This window comes from Xenopus laevis, chromosome 9_10S (genome assembly GCF_017654675.1).
Source record: "Xenopus laevis strain J_2021 chromosome 9_10S, Xenopus_laevis_v10.1, whole genome shotgun sequence".
Taxonomy (NCBI): domain Eukaryota; kingdom Metazoa; phylum Chordata; class Amphibia; order Anura; family Pipidae; genus Xenopus; species Xenopus laevis.
The window spans coordinates 89,020,334-89,036,192 of record NC_054388.1 but is presented as its reverse complement, the minus strand read 5'-3'; positions in this window follow the sequence as shown (position 1 = coordinate 89,036,192).

The window sequence follows — 15,859 nt, the reverse complement described above, 5'->3', positions numbered from 1 at the left end:
ATATTTTAATCTTGCGCGTTCTGGCACGCATTAAGATGGAATCAGAGGCTGCAGGGGCATCCCTGTAGGGATCATGGTGGGCAACCCTCAGCACCACTGGACCACCAGGTAATCTTCTCACAACAGGGTATAAAGATCCAAATCTTATATAGCGGTTTACTTCCCCCACAGAAGCTGTATGTGCAGTAATTCAGTAATAATACACCCAACATTAAAGTTGGTGCAGTAGCTGAACAAGTAGGTTCAATATATAAGATGTAAGTCGGGTCTATCCCTATCATTACAAAAGTATTATCCTATTAAGGAACCAGATGCTCACCACATAATACCGGGGTTCTTTTGTCTACTAAATAGTAAGTTAGGTTGAAAAAAGTCACACGTCTTTCAAGTTCAACCTCTCAAGTCTAGATATAGCCTGTCTAACTGCTAGTTGATCAAGAGGAAGGCAAAAAAAAAAACATTGAAGCCTCTCCAAGTTGCTTCATAGGGGGAAAAAAATTCTTCCTGACTATTTAGATGGAACCTTCTTTCTTCTAATCGGAATGGGTTACCTTGTGTCAGCTGGAAAGACCCACTGGTAAATAAAGCATTACAGAGATTATTAGACGATCCCCTTATATATCTATACAAAGTTATAACTCTCCCTGTGAATAACGTCAACCCCAAAAAATATTTTATGCCAAATAAAATAAAACACAATTATAAGTTATTTGTAAATTGAATTGCTACTGAAAGCAGCATTTGCTTAATTCCCAGTTGTTACTTTTTAAACAAAGTTGCAAAAGCCAATCTCCTCCAGCAAAACAGGTCTGTTAATCCTTTGGATTATTTTACATTGTTTCAAAAGCCAGAGCCACCAGGGCATAGAATAGAGAGGGCCAGAAAAACAACTGCTTTTAGTAGCAATACAAATACCTTGAAAAAACCATAGAACATATGTAACGAATGTTTGTTGCAAAGCTTAGAATTATGTTTTCTTTTATTAGGCCAAAATATATTTTTCGGGTTGACGTGTCTTTTAAGCATCTCTGCTCCAGCGTGTACAACCCTAATTTGGCCAGTCTTTCCTCATTGCTAAGATTTACCATACCTTTTACCAGCTTGGTTGCCCTTTTCTTGACCCTCTCTGATTTAATGTCCTGTTTGAGCGCTGGAGACTAAAACTGTACGACATATTCTAGATGGGGCCTTACAAGTGCTCTATAAAGTGGAAGAATGACCCCCCCTCCTCCCTTGACTCTATGTCCCTTTTAATACAGCTCAAGACCTTATTTGCCCTTGATGCTGCTGACTGGCATTGCTTTCTACAGCCAAGTTTATCATCTACAAGGACTCCAAGGTCCTTTTCCATAATGGATTTGCCTAGTGCAGTCCCATTAAGGGTATAAGTTGTTTGTATATTGTTACATCCCAGGTGCATGACTTTACATTTATCAACATTGAATCTCATTTGCCACTTAGCTGCCCAGATTGCCAGTTTGTTAAGAACCTGTTGCAAGGATGCCACATCTTGGATGGAATTTATTGGGCTGGATAGTTTTGTGTCATCTGCAAACACTGATACATTACTTACAATGCTCTCCCCTAAGTCATTAATGAAGTTAAATAAATGTGGACCTAATACCAAGCATGGAGGAACTAAGAACCTTACTCCAAGCCCAGAAATTCATGGAAAAAATCATGAAAATTAAAAGGAAAAAAATGATCAGTCAAAACCTGGTACACTTCTATATTTTTTCTTTATAAACATTCAGATTTGTAAAAATGAATAATAGAATGCAGCATACATTTTAATACCCTAGCCTCGTATTCTTCATTTAAAGGCAAATATAGTTTACTTGCTGGCCTCGCTACTGGATGCTGATCCTCCAAGAGGGACAACAGATGCCTTCAATTTCAGTATGTCAGACGGAAATAGAAGTTTCTGGCAGAAGAAAATAAAATTAGCCCCTTAGCACAATATGTAATTTCCACACACCATATGGCTTTTCAAATGTTTGCTCCACAGGGATGAGTTCAGGTGTTTCACTAAATGGTTGTTGTGAAGCTTTTGAGAATGAGAGATAAAATGTCTCCAGCTATTCCTATTGGTTATAGCAGGACATGCAGCATTATGTTTACCTTTAGTCACTTAAAATGTACTGTAAGCAAGAAACGTAAAGCACACATGACTTTCATTTATCCTTGCATACACAAACACTAATACTGCAATTCTATGTATCAGAATTCATCGGTTCTAAGAGCTGCATCAAGGTGCAAAAGGGAAGACATTTACTGCAGATATGCAGGCAGTAAAACAGATATGGGACCTGTTATCCAGAATGCTTGGGACCTGGGGTTTTTCGGATAACAGATCTTTCCGTAATTTGGATTTTCATACCTCAAGTCCAGTGAAAATAATGTAAGTATTAAATAAACCCAATAGGCTGGTTCTGCTTCCAATAAGGGTCAATTATATCTTAGTTGGGATCAAGTACAAGCTACTGTTTTATTATTACAGAGAAAAAGGAAAAACAATTAAACATTTTATTTCATTATAATGGAGTCTATGGGAGACAGACTTTCCATAATTTGTAGCTTTCTGGACAACGGGTTTCCAGATAACGTAAATAGTAATTAGCTTTTTGTCTAACATAGAAAATGTAACTACAGGTACAGTATAGAACCCATTATCCAAAAAGCTCCAAATTAAGCGAAGGCCATCTCTCATCTCTCACTATATTCTAATAATGTAATATTTTAAAAATAATTTCCTTTTTCTCTGTAATAATAAAACTTTACCTTGTACTTGATCCAAACTAAGATATAGTTAATCCATTTGGGTTTCATTATTATTTAAAATATTTTTTAGTAGATTTAAGGTATTGTGATTCAAATTACGGCAAGATACCTAATCTGGAAAACCTCAGGTCCCGAGCATAACAGGTCTCATACCATATAAAAGTCCAACATACTCAGAATTTAAAAACACATACATATGGTCAACAGTATTTACTGTTTAGCTACCATCAAAGGAGAAGGAGGCTGAATTATATATACAATATATGTGTTATGTGAATTCCCAACCTGAAACAAGAGCATATTTGTTCCATATCCTGGAGTGCATAAGACCTATTGATGTCCAAGTTACATTATCACACAGTTAGGTGAAAAAAGACAAAAGTTCAACTATTCCTATGAATATATATATATATATATATATATATATATATATATATATATATATAGTCAAATACAAGAGTCCTCTGCACTCAACCCATTATCAATATATTTAAGACAGCGACATTTTGTGCATACTGCTACTAAAAAATGCCTTACCCTTTAAACAAAACAGGGATTGTTTGTCCATATATTGCAATATATTTAAGCTGGCCAACTACGTCAAAGTCATCCCATATCTGGCCAGTCCTATGCTCAATTTTATCTGATTCATTAAGAATTCTATTGCTTCATTATACATTTTACAAAGGGACTAGGTATTACCTGCAACTTAACTTGCTGCTTTCAAAGTAAACCTCCATACTTGGCTGCCCTTTTATTAGACACCAGTGGGATCACCTGACTATAGCTGGGAAGGGTGGGAGCTACAACATAGAGCTGGTCACTGCTCCTGTATAAACTATAACAAACAAGGGAAAGTTGTGCTCACCACTATTTTTTAAAACCATTAGGCGGGGGTGCAATGAGGCTGTGACCACAAAATACATATAGTCAAATACAAGAGTCCTCTGCACTCAACCCATTATCAATATATTTAAGACAGCGACATTTTGTGCATACTGCTACTAAAAAATGCCTTACCCTTTAAACAAAACAGGGATTGTTTGTCCATATATTGCAATATATTTAAGCTGGCCAACTACGTCAAAGTCATCCCATATCTGGCCAGTCCTATGCTCAATTTTATCTGATTCATTAAGAATTCTATTGCTTCATTATACATTTTACAAAGGGACTAGGTATTACCTGCAACTTAACTTGCTGCTTTCAAAGTAAACCTCCATACTTGGCTGCCCTTTTATTAGACACCAGTGGGATCACCTGACTATAGCTGGGAAGGGTGGGAGCTACAACATAGAGCTGGTCACTGCTCCTGTATAAACTATAACAAACAAGGGAAAGTTGTGCTCACCACTATTTTTTAAAACCATTAGGCGGGGGTGCAATGAGGCTGTGACCACAAAATACATATAGTCAAATACAAGAGTCCTCTGCACTCAACCCATTATCAATATATTTAAGACAGCGACATTTTGTGCATACTGCTACTAAAAAATGCCTTACCCTTTAAACAAAACAGGGATTGTTTGTCCATATATTGCAATATATTTAAGCTGGCCAACTACGTCAAAGTCATCCCATATCTGGCCAGTCCTATGCTCAATTTTATCTGATTCATTAAGAATTCTATTGCTTCATTATACATTTTACAAAGGGACTAGGTATTACCTGCAACTTAACTTGCTGCTTTCAAAGTAAACCTCCATACTTGGCTGCCCTTTTATTAGACACCAGTGGGATCACCTGACTATAGCTGGGAAGGGTGGGAGCTACAACATAGAGCTGGTCACTGCTCCTGTATAAACTATAACAAACAAGGGAAAGTTGTGCTCACCACTATTTTTTAAAACCATTAGGCGGGGGTGCAATGAGGCTGTGACCACAAAATACATATAGTCAAATACAAGAGTCCTCTGCACTCAACCCATTATCAATATATTTAAGACAGCGACATTTTGTGCATACTGCTACTAAAAAATGCCTTACCCTTTAAACAAAACAGGGATTGTTTGTCCATATATTGCAATATATTTAAGCTGGCCAACTACGTCAAAGTCATCCCATATCTGGCCAGTCCTATGCTCAATTTTATCTGATTCATTAAGAATTCTATTGCTTCATTATACATTTTACAAAGGGACTAGGTATTACCTGCAACTTAACTTGCTGCTTTCAAAGTAAACCTCCATACTTGGCTGCCCTTTTATTAGACACCAGTGGGATCACCTGACTATAGCTGGGAAGGGTGGGAGCTACAACATAGAGCTGGTCACTGCTCCTGTATAAACTATAACAAACAAGGGAAAGTTGTGCTCACCACTATTTTTTAAAACCATTAGGCGGGGGTGCAATGAGGCTGTGACCACAAAATACATATAGTCAAATACAAGAGTCCTCTGCACTCAACCCATTATCAATATATTTAAGACAGCGACATTTTGTGCATACTGCTACTAAAAAATGCCTTACCCTTTAAACAAAACAGGGATTGTTTGTCCATATATTGCAATATATTTAAGCTGGCCAACTACGTCAAAGTCATCCCATATCTGGCCAGTCCTATGCTCAATTTTATCTGATTCATTAAGAATTCTATTGCTTCATTATACATTTTACAAAGGGACTAGGTATTACCTGCAACTTAACTTGCTGCTTTCAAAGTAAACCTCCATACTTGGCTGCCCTTTTATTAGACACCAGTGGGATCACCTGACTATAGCTGGGAAGGGTGGGAGCTACAACATAGAGCTGGTCACTGCTCCTGTATAAACTATAACAAACAAGGGAAAGTTGTGCTCACCACTATTTTTTAAAACCATTAGGCGGGGGTGCAATGAGGCTGTGACCACAAAATACATATAGTCAAATACAAGAGTCCTCTGCACTCAACCCATTATCAATATATTTAAGACAGCGACATTTTGTGCATACTGCTACTAAAAAATGCCTTACCCTTTAAACAAAACAGGGATTGTTTGTCCATATATTGCAATATATTTAAGCTGGCCAACTACGTCAAAGTCATCCCATATCTGGCCAGTCCTATGCTCAATTTTATCTGATTCATTAAGAATTCTATTGCTTCATTATACATTTTACAAAGGGACTAGGTATTACCTGCAACTTACTTGCTGCTTTCAAAGTAAACCTCCATACTTGGCTGCCCTTTTATTAGACACCAGTGGGATCACCTGACTATAGCTGGGAAGGGTGGGAGCTACAACATAGAGCTGGTCACTGCTCCTGTATAAACTATAACAAACAAGGGAAAGTTGTGCTCACCACTATTTTTTAAAACCATTAGGCGGGGGTGCAATGAGGCTGTGACCACAAAATACATATAGTCAAATACAAGAGTCCTCTGCACTCAACCCATTATCAATGTCGCTGTCTTAAATATATTGATAATGGGTTGAGTGCAGAGGACTCTTGTATTTGACTATATGTATTTTGTGGTCACAGCCTCATTGCACCCCCGCCTAATGGTTTTAAAAAATAGTGGTGAGCACAACTTTCCCTTGTTTGTTATATATATATATATATATATATATATATATATATATATATATATATATATATATATATATATATATATATATATAAATAAAACAGAGAGATCAGCACTCGCAGGTCTTAGAAAAATAAAAAATTATTTATTGAAGAGCTATGGACTGACGTTTCGTCACCACCAGAGCCTTTCTCAAAGTGAAAAGGCTCTGGTGGAGCCGAAACGTCAGTCCATAGCTCTTCAATAAATAATTTTTTTTTTTCTAAGACCTGCGAGTGCTGATCTCTCTTTTGTTTTGTATAACTTATGTACTGATTGCGCACCCAGGCATATTTATTTCTTTTTTCGTGAGTGCTGGCATCCCTCGGAATTTATATATATAAATATATATATATATATTTTTTTTTTATTTATTTATATTATATATAAGTATTTTTGTAGTAGAATTAAGGAGATCCAAATTCATAACTCCCAACTGTCCCGTTTTCCGTGGGCAGTCCCGATTTTGACAGCTCAGCCTGCAGTCCTGGGTTTGTTACTGAAATGTCCAGACTTTCTGTTTGATCTCCTGCACTGACTCGAGAAAAAGATACAAAGTTTCTGAAGCTTAATTAAAATAAGAGGCTTTTTGGCAGAGAGCCCAGAACAGCCAGCAGCTGCACTTGGATACTTTTGTAACAATTTAAGATAAGCAAAGAAACAACTGGAACTATTTAAGATAAGCAGGTCTCTTGGGAGAACTGAGACTAGCAGTTTAAAGGCCAATTCACTTTCATTGGCAAAACTGTTATAACACATAAAACATTGCACTAAAACTCCCAGAAATGTGTTCAAACTTTCATAGCCTGCCTAATTTTGTAAAACGGGCATGGTAATTAGGGGGTGTGGCCATAAAATGGACGTGGGCAAAAAGTTTTGTCCCTCTTATCATTTTTCTGTCTGTACAGCCATGAGATTATAGATACAGCATATAAAGTTTATTTCAGTAATGTTCTTCATAGAACATCACGGTATATAACTATAAATATTGACAATACATTCACCCCGCAATACAGATTTCCTTTTTTTCTACAAAATACACCTGCTGCCATGCTGTGAAATGTCAGCTTTACTTATAGGCCACAATCAATCTGTGTGAAGCTTTACAGTAATTTGTGTCATTCACACAGTTAATTGTGCAAATGAATACCGTAAAAATAAATATATATATACATTTCCTTGCAACTGCACGTTTGACAAACTTTGCACTGGCTGCATTTGTTACCAACAGAGTCTGTGTTATTTTCCTAATCTCTTATATGTTCTTTATGCTTGAAATATATGTCTAATTATCTTTCTAATATCTGTCAGCAAGCTGCTAACTTAAACATCATGTCAGTCACAGGCACCATAATGGTGTTTACTGACAGCTATTACTAATTAGACACAAGCTGGCAATCTATTATTATTACACTGGCATATAAAAACCTTGCCAAAGAATTATGAGGCAAGATGTTTAGTTGTTCAGTAAACAGTCTAGGCAACAATAAACAAGTACAAGATAGTGATGGATGTTTCGTTTTACCAAAAAATTTACAAATTTCCAGCATGAAACGGTGAAAAAATCATGAAACAGCAAATTTTCGCGTCAGTTCTGCAAATTTATTCGCTGGCGGCAAATAGAGGGAATTTGCAGCGAATTCCCACCTGCAGAATAAATTCGCCCATCACTAGTACAAGACACTGAAAATAAAGAGAAAATGTAAACAAGTCTTAAAACATGTATTTGAAGCTACACCGAATGGGAGATACACACCTCTGGTTAAAGGAACAGTAACATCAAAAATTAAAATGTTGTAAAGTAATACAAATATAATGCAGTGTTACCCTGCGCTGGTAAAACTGCTGTGTTTGCTTCAGAAACTCTACTATTGTTTATATAAATAAGCTGCTGTGTAGAAATGGGGGCTGCCCCCATTCAAAGTAGAAAAGGCTCAGGTTACACAGCAGGTAGCAGATAAGCTCTGTGGAACATAATGGTGTTATCTGTTATCCACTATTTATCCTGTGCAATATATCCATTGCTACAAAGCAGCTGCTTTTTTTTATATGAACTATAGTAGTGTTTCTGAAGCAAACAGATCAGTTTTACCAGTGCCGGGCAACAGGACATGATAACTTCATTACTTGAAAACACTTTAATTTTTTGGTGTTACTGTTCCTTTAATATATCCCCCAATAAACTTGTGTTAATACTCTAGTCTAACTATTATTTAGAAAAATTAAAACATGGCACATGAAACTTGACCTTACTTGGATCTTGCAGTATCAGGGGGTGCAGGATAATTGTTTAGTTACACGCTCCCTCCCTAGTCATTTGTTTCACTATAATAAATACTTTTTTTTTTTTTTAAAGCGGGACATTAATCATGTCACCTTTGTGGACATTAAAATGCAAATTGGTTAGAGTATAGAGTGGTTTATGATAAAGCAGTGGCCATGCTGGATATTTTTCTCCAGTGGGTCATGCAGCAAGACAATGCTTAAATGGTTAAAGTGGCCAAGTGAAAGTTCTGATCTTAAAGGAACAGTTCAGTGTAAAAATAAAAACTAGGTTAATAGATAGGCTGTGCAAAATAAAATAAAAAATCTAATATAGTTAGTTAGGCAAAAATGTAATGTATAAAGGCTGGAGTGACTGGATGTCTTACATAACAGCCAGAATCCAACTTCCTGCTCTTCTGCTCTCTAGGGGGCAGATTTACTTTAAGGAGTGAAGTGGCCAATGGTAGCAACAATTCACTAGCGTGAGCACCCACTGGAGCATTGCCAATTTACTAACAGGCGCAGGTGCCAATTCACTAGCGAAACAGACCGTTGCTAGCGGTCATTCGCATTCTATTTGCAGGTGACTTTTCGCTCTGGCGAACAGACGTTAACTCTGCAAATTCACAAGAATGCTGATTTTACTGATTGTTACCTGTTTTTCCAGAGTTACCTTCACCACCTCAGACCAGGCGAAGTGCTATAAAGCAGCTACAACTTCTTCAATCTTCTGTCACTTACATCATATGCTGTGAGCCGAAAATGCAACAAAGTTCAAAAAACCCTAGCGACTTTTCCTTTTTTTAAGCGGGATTGGCTGCAAAAGTCCTAACTTACTTTTTTGGATAAGCGGTTTTCGCCACACATTTTATAACATATGGAACATGAATTTTACAGTGGGCTCATGTGTAGGGCATGTAACAAAGCAGCTGGGTTAGTTATAGATGGGCGATATGTTTCTCCCAGGGTGTTATATAATACAACACCCTGGAACATGGATTAATTAATACAGACCAAAGCTGCAAGGTAATTGCTGCAGCTAAAGTACCTGACTGACCTTGGGAGGAGGGACCCCTCCCACCTGAGAGTGAGAGAGAGAGCAGGAGCTTCCCTGCACAATGAAGGTACTGATTACCAGAGTTTTGTGTTATATTTTGATTCTTTTGTTTTAAGTTGGTTTTGGGAAAGCCAACCAACTGTAGTTAGGCTGCCAACTGTGTTTAGCCAGCGCTCTGGTGCAAGGGTTTATTTTTCCTTGTTTTTGATTTCTTTGTGTGCTTGTTACTAAAGACTGTGTAACAGAATAAACTGCAGGCATTTGCCTTTAAGAGGAGCGACTACTGTGACTGTTTTTACCCTAAAAGACTGTGGAAAGCGGCCCTAAGACACTGACCCAGGTACCCCTACAGGTCTAGTTGTCACAGGCATTATATTGACTCTGTTGTCTGTATTAAGGTTCTCTGGACATGTGTAATATAAACAGGTAACAAACCATTTGAAGCAACATTTATTATAAAGACGTCCAGACAACTTTAAATTTGCCGCCCTATGCAAATTGACCTAAGCGCAAGATCACTAGCAAAGTTTCGCTAGGCACAAATGAATGCTGACGCTATATAGCGCTCGCACAGTCGAAATAACGCTAGCAAAAAGTCGCCAGCGTTCGACGACCCGGGACAAAACTTTGCATTTTTGTGAATTAGCATATTCGTAGTGCATTTGTGGTGCGATAGGCGTGACGCTGGCAAAAATTCGTCCCTTAGTGAATCTGTTATTCAGCGACTTGAAGGGGGGGGACCACATGGGACATAACTGTTTAGTGAGTTTGCAATTCATGCTCAGATTCAAAAGCAATATTTATGGCCCATGTTGCCCCCCTCAAGTCACTGATTGGTTACTGCTTTGTCACCAAGGTAACCAGTCAGTGGAAACCAAGAGAGCTGAAAAGCAGGAAGTAGTGTTCTGGCTATTATGTTAGACATCCATTCACTCCAGCCTTTATACATTACATTTTTGCCTAACTAACTATATTAGAAACATCTTTCATTTTGCACAGCCTATCTATATACCCAGTTTTTATTTTTATACTGAACAATTCCTTTAATCCAAATAAAATGTTGTGGAATGGCCTAAAGCGAGCTTTAAGGTTAAGATATCTGAATTCATTTGTACCTTCCCATAACACTAACAAAATTGTATTCTGGTGTGTAGCATAATCTTGGTTTTAAAGATTGTAAATACTAGTTATGTTTTACTGTGTGTGGGTGTGTTATAATGCGTGCCCTACTGTAAATAATAAACATATTATCCATCACAGAAGAAGTCTTTAGCATTAGCGCCAGAGCAATGCTGCTTGATTGTATTTATAATTTGCGCACGACAGGAGGTACTGTATTCTTTATAGTACATAGAAAATGAGTATGATAAATGACCCCTGTACTTTTTTTTTTTTTTTACACGTAGTATCATTTTTCAGTATACAACTGAAGAAATCAAGTATTAAAATAATCTTATATAAAGATAACCTGAGCAAACCATTTTCAAATAATTTTGCTTCTTTTAATTTTTGTGTATCCTGTAGAAAACCACCAAATGTTTGCTCCCAATGCTACATACAGTTTGGATACCAGTAAGTGCAGGGTGCAAAGTGACATTTTAGGCACAAGTTGCCATGTTTAGTGTCCATGGAACAGAGAAGCACACAGACAAGCTACTGGAGTAATTGATGTAATGCTTAACAGTAGTGATGGGCGAATTCTCGGCGAATTTGCGTGATTCGCCGCCAGCGAATAAATTCGCGAAACTCCCGCGAAAATTCGCCGGCGTCAAAAAAAATTTTTCATAAAAAACGGATGCCGGCGCCAAAAACGGGCGCCGGGGTCAAAAACGAGACGCCGGCGCGATTTAGCGAATTTTTTGCCGTTTCGCGAATTTCGTGCAAAATTCGCGAATTTTCCGGCAAAGCGAAACGCCGCAAATTCGCCCATCACTACTTAACAGGAAGGAAACTCCGTTCCTCTAATGGCCCTATTTCATACTGTCCTAAATGTCATGAGACTAATGTGTCACTTTTTCATTATTTATGGTCTTGCCCAGAGATTGATATATATTGGAGGGAAATTTTTGGGTTTTTGAATTATCAATTGAAGATAAGGATTAAATTGTCTCTGTGCTTTGCTTTTTTTGCATCTAGATAATGTAGTGTTTCCTTCAGTTCCCAACACAAATTTTATTTCCCCTGAAAATAAATTATTGACAGTTTTTTTTCAGCTTCCAAGAAAGCTTTATTTAATTCTTGGTTACTAAAAGAACCCTCTTCGTTAACAGACATTTCTTTTATGAACCAGCTTAGTTGGCAAGAAGCCTTATTAACCAAAACCAAAGGAAATAATTCCATTGACTCTTTTTTTTGGTCTCCCTTTTTTGAAGCTTATTATTCTAATATAGGAGATCAAATAGGACGGTTTCTCAATTTATAAGATGTGCTTTCAGACATTCCAGTCAATGAATGGACATTTTTCTTTATTTCTTTCAATATGTTTACATCCACTGGCTTAGTTCATTTTAGTTAGTTGTTGTCAGTCTCATTAAATGGTATTTAGTTTTTAATAATTTTATCCCATTGTGTCGATTATAACTTGTCTTTCATCTGCATAAAATTGCTGTCATACTGTTATTATTTGTTTATCATGAAAATCAAATAAAATATTTTCAAAATAAAGATAAGAGATAACAAAAAAAAAAAAAGGAAGGAAACTCCGTAACACAGTAACATAAAGTAGCAGAGAAAACAGCAGATTCAGCACGAAGCCTCTAGTACTAGAACAGCATCAGCAAGGAAATAGGAAATATGTGCACCAATTACTTTATCTCATAAATTAACAGTTCTCTCCCCCTTCAAGATTCATGGTGATAACACCTGTAAAAGAAAATGGATATTAAAAATCACAGACTATAAGTTGTCTTTCCGGGAGTCAATGTTTCTTTGTGGGCAATGCCTTGAGATGTCTTCTAGGGGAGGAAACTAGTGCCACTATGTTCCACAGATGCTTCAGAGGATGTGCTTTCCATTTCTGTTAGACTTATTAGGGTTGATACCTCAGGTGTTGCCCCAGAGGTACCTTTTTGGTAAAGGGAAGTCCAACAAGGCTTTGTGTCTGGTTTTGCTCAACGGTAACTGCAGTATTATGTAGCTGGTCAAAATTACAACGCCAAAATAGATTGTCTGCCACTTTTACTGTATAACTGCATAGACCTCTACGAGCAGTGACAATTGATGCCATTTATTAGGCCCTCTGTAGTTTTTCAGATTTTAGTAAATATTTTAGTAAATAACCCTCATAGTATGCTGTTTACATTGGAAAGATGGCTGTTGGGTTAAAAGCAGGGCCTTAACGTGTGTGTTGCACACACCAAAAACACTTTCAGGGTAAGAGATCAAAGCTCCTAAAAGATGGCAGCTTTTCAAAGAAGTGGGTCATGTCCACCAGGACACCATGGCTAACACTTAAGCCAAAGAAAACCCTAAATATGTATTTAGGAGTATGCTGTGTAGGAAGAATTATTGACTCATTTAACTGAGAAGAATCTTGTAACATATCCATGATTGAACTGTCTGCCCAACCATTTCAATTAATATATGTCAAACAGCTCCCCTAAACCATAACTGCAGCAGAGATAAATCTACTCTATCGATAAACTAAATGCAATAGATGTAAGCACAACTATATTTCTTTGACAGACTGTTTTCAGGATTAAAATGATTTGTACAACATGGCCAAAAAGATCACCTTTAAAAGCCTTATTAGTAATGACTCTGGATATGCCCAGCTAAAATTATCCTGTACAATTTTTAAGCTATTTTTAACATGCAGTTGGCAAAACATTCCACAAATGGGTCCACTATTAGAGGCTTTTTACTAAAGCTCAGCTTTTTGTCACTATATTAAAAAAAATGGACCAAATTCCAAAACGTGAATCCCCTTAATTTACCAATAATTATACTAGAAAAAAAAAAATTGGTGCAAGAAAAAGTCATGACCAATTTTAATTCGAAATGTAAAAACTCGGCCAGAAAAATTTGAGGTTTGATAAATAGGCCCAATAGACTTGTCATTTGATGGTAATGTTTAAAATATCTCATTATCAGAGTTCAGGTTGAAGAGAGAGAAACCTTTCCTGCTGTGCATTCACAGAGAAGCCACGATCAACCACTATCTTGATTATACTATTATTCAAAATAAAGGGCTTATTCAGGAGCAGAGTGGCAATTTCTTTTGCAATCTAGCTAGAATTTACTGAATCAGCAGTTAAACATGGAAAACATTAAATAGGTTGATACCCATTTCTACCTGTTACCATACACTTACTATGGATAGTGTCACATATGGCAGCATTAGCCATACTATAGGGCCAATTCTTTTTTTTTTTTAAAAAAACTCAAATACTCTAAAAATTCAAGTTTCAATTCCAATCATACAACTATATTGAATTGCCACTTAACTTGACTTTATTGAGTTTTTGAGTGGAAACCACTGTCAAACACCCAAAAAACATCTTCAAATGATTAAGGGGACAGCTGTCATTGACCTTTACATGAATTTGACATGTTTAAGGCGGAGTATTTTCGGATTCAGACTTTTGTCAGCTTTGGAGCATAATAAATCTATAAAAATGTGATTGTTTTTTCCTGTAAAAATTCTAGTTTTTTCACTAAAAAAAACTCGACTAGAAATTGACTTTTAATAAATAACCCTGTAAATGTAAAAAGTGTGAAAAACAGTAATACAAAACTTTTCCTAAAGGCTGCCGAGGTTGTGTAAAGTCAAAGGAGGCTATCCTTTTTCTATTGTAAAATCTTTCTTTGCTTAGTGGTTTTTGAAGTTATCAGGTTTTTGATGCTTGTAATCGCATATAAATTCTTTTGAAATTAGGTTTGATGTCCTTTTTTCATTTTTTTGTTCATGCTTTTTACATTAGGATCTTTTAATAAATTACATTTGTGTTTTTAATGAAAATGTGTTTTTTTTTTTTTTTTCAACTTTGTGTTTATTCAGGTTCTTCATCAGATACAAAATATCAGAAAATAGCTGTAATTTGCAAACCTGTGTTACAACACACAAAAATGTAAAGGGAAAGTAATAGGAATGAAAAACGAAAAAGAAAAAACAGACAGAAGAAAATAGAATAAAGATACATGTTGAATACATTGTCTGGTGTCACCGTGTCATCGAGTCAAATTATCCGTATAGGCAGAAAACAGGGAAATAGCATATGCAGGACCATGTGGGCAGACTAGGTAGGGCCAGCTTTGGTAGTCCAGGGAGACCATATTAGGTCATAAGTGTCCAGTTTATCTTTCATCAGGTATGTAATTTTTTCGTTAGCAGCAATCCCCCAAATTTTCCGCTCCAGCTCAGACCGATGAGGGCCAGGGCCCTTCCACATTGAGGCTAAAACACATCTCGTAGCGGAACAGATTTGTGTGGCCAACTTGTTGTGGTGGCTGGAGAGTTTGAGGCGTCTGCCAAACAACGCCGCCCATGGATCCGGAGCTACATGCGTCTGGAGGATTGAGGAAATCAAAGCAAACGTGTCAGTCCATATTCGTTGGACGATTGGGCAAGTCCACCAATTGTGCCAATTATCAGCATCCTGGCCACAACCACGAAAGCACATTTTGGGTTTAGCGGGGTCCCATTTGTGAAGCAAAATGGGGGACACGTACCAATCATACAGTATTTTGTATGGCTTCTCTTTTATAAGAACATTCATCGATATCTTTGCCATGGTGAGGAAGATATCAGTCCATTGCTCATCCGATAAACTTTCGCCTATGTGTGTCTCCCACCGTATTTGGTGTTTAGTTTTTGCTGGCGGCCTATCATGCCAGATCAGCCTATAAAGTTCAGAAATTAAGGCTTTACGAAAAGAGAAGTTACAATATAACCATTCAAATCTAGTAGGCTTAGCTATGGGCCCTGTAGGGAATCTAGTAGAAATGTAATGGGACAGTTGTAGAAATTGGAACTGATCCTGGTCTGCCATGGCAAATTTATCCTTGAAAGCGTTCCATGTAAGGACTTTGTCCCATTGGATGAATTGGTGCAGAGACCACAGTCCTTTAGCTGCCCAGCGTTTGTAGCCAAGGGTCACCAGGCCCGGGGCATAATCTGGGTTGTTATGTATTGGGACAACCAGGCCTGGTGAGCCTTGTAAATTATATCTCAAGCGACAGGAATCCCAAACTGATAGTGTGTGATGTAT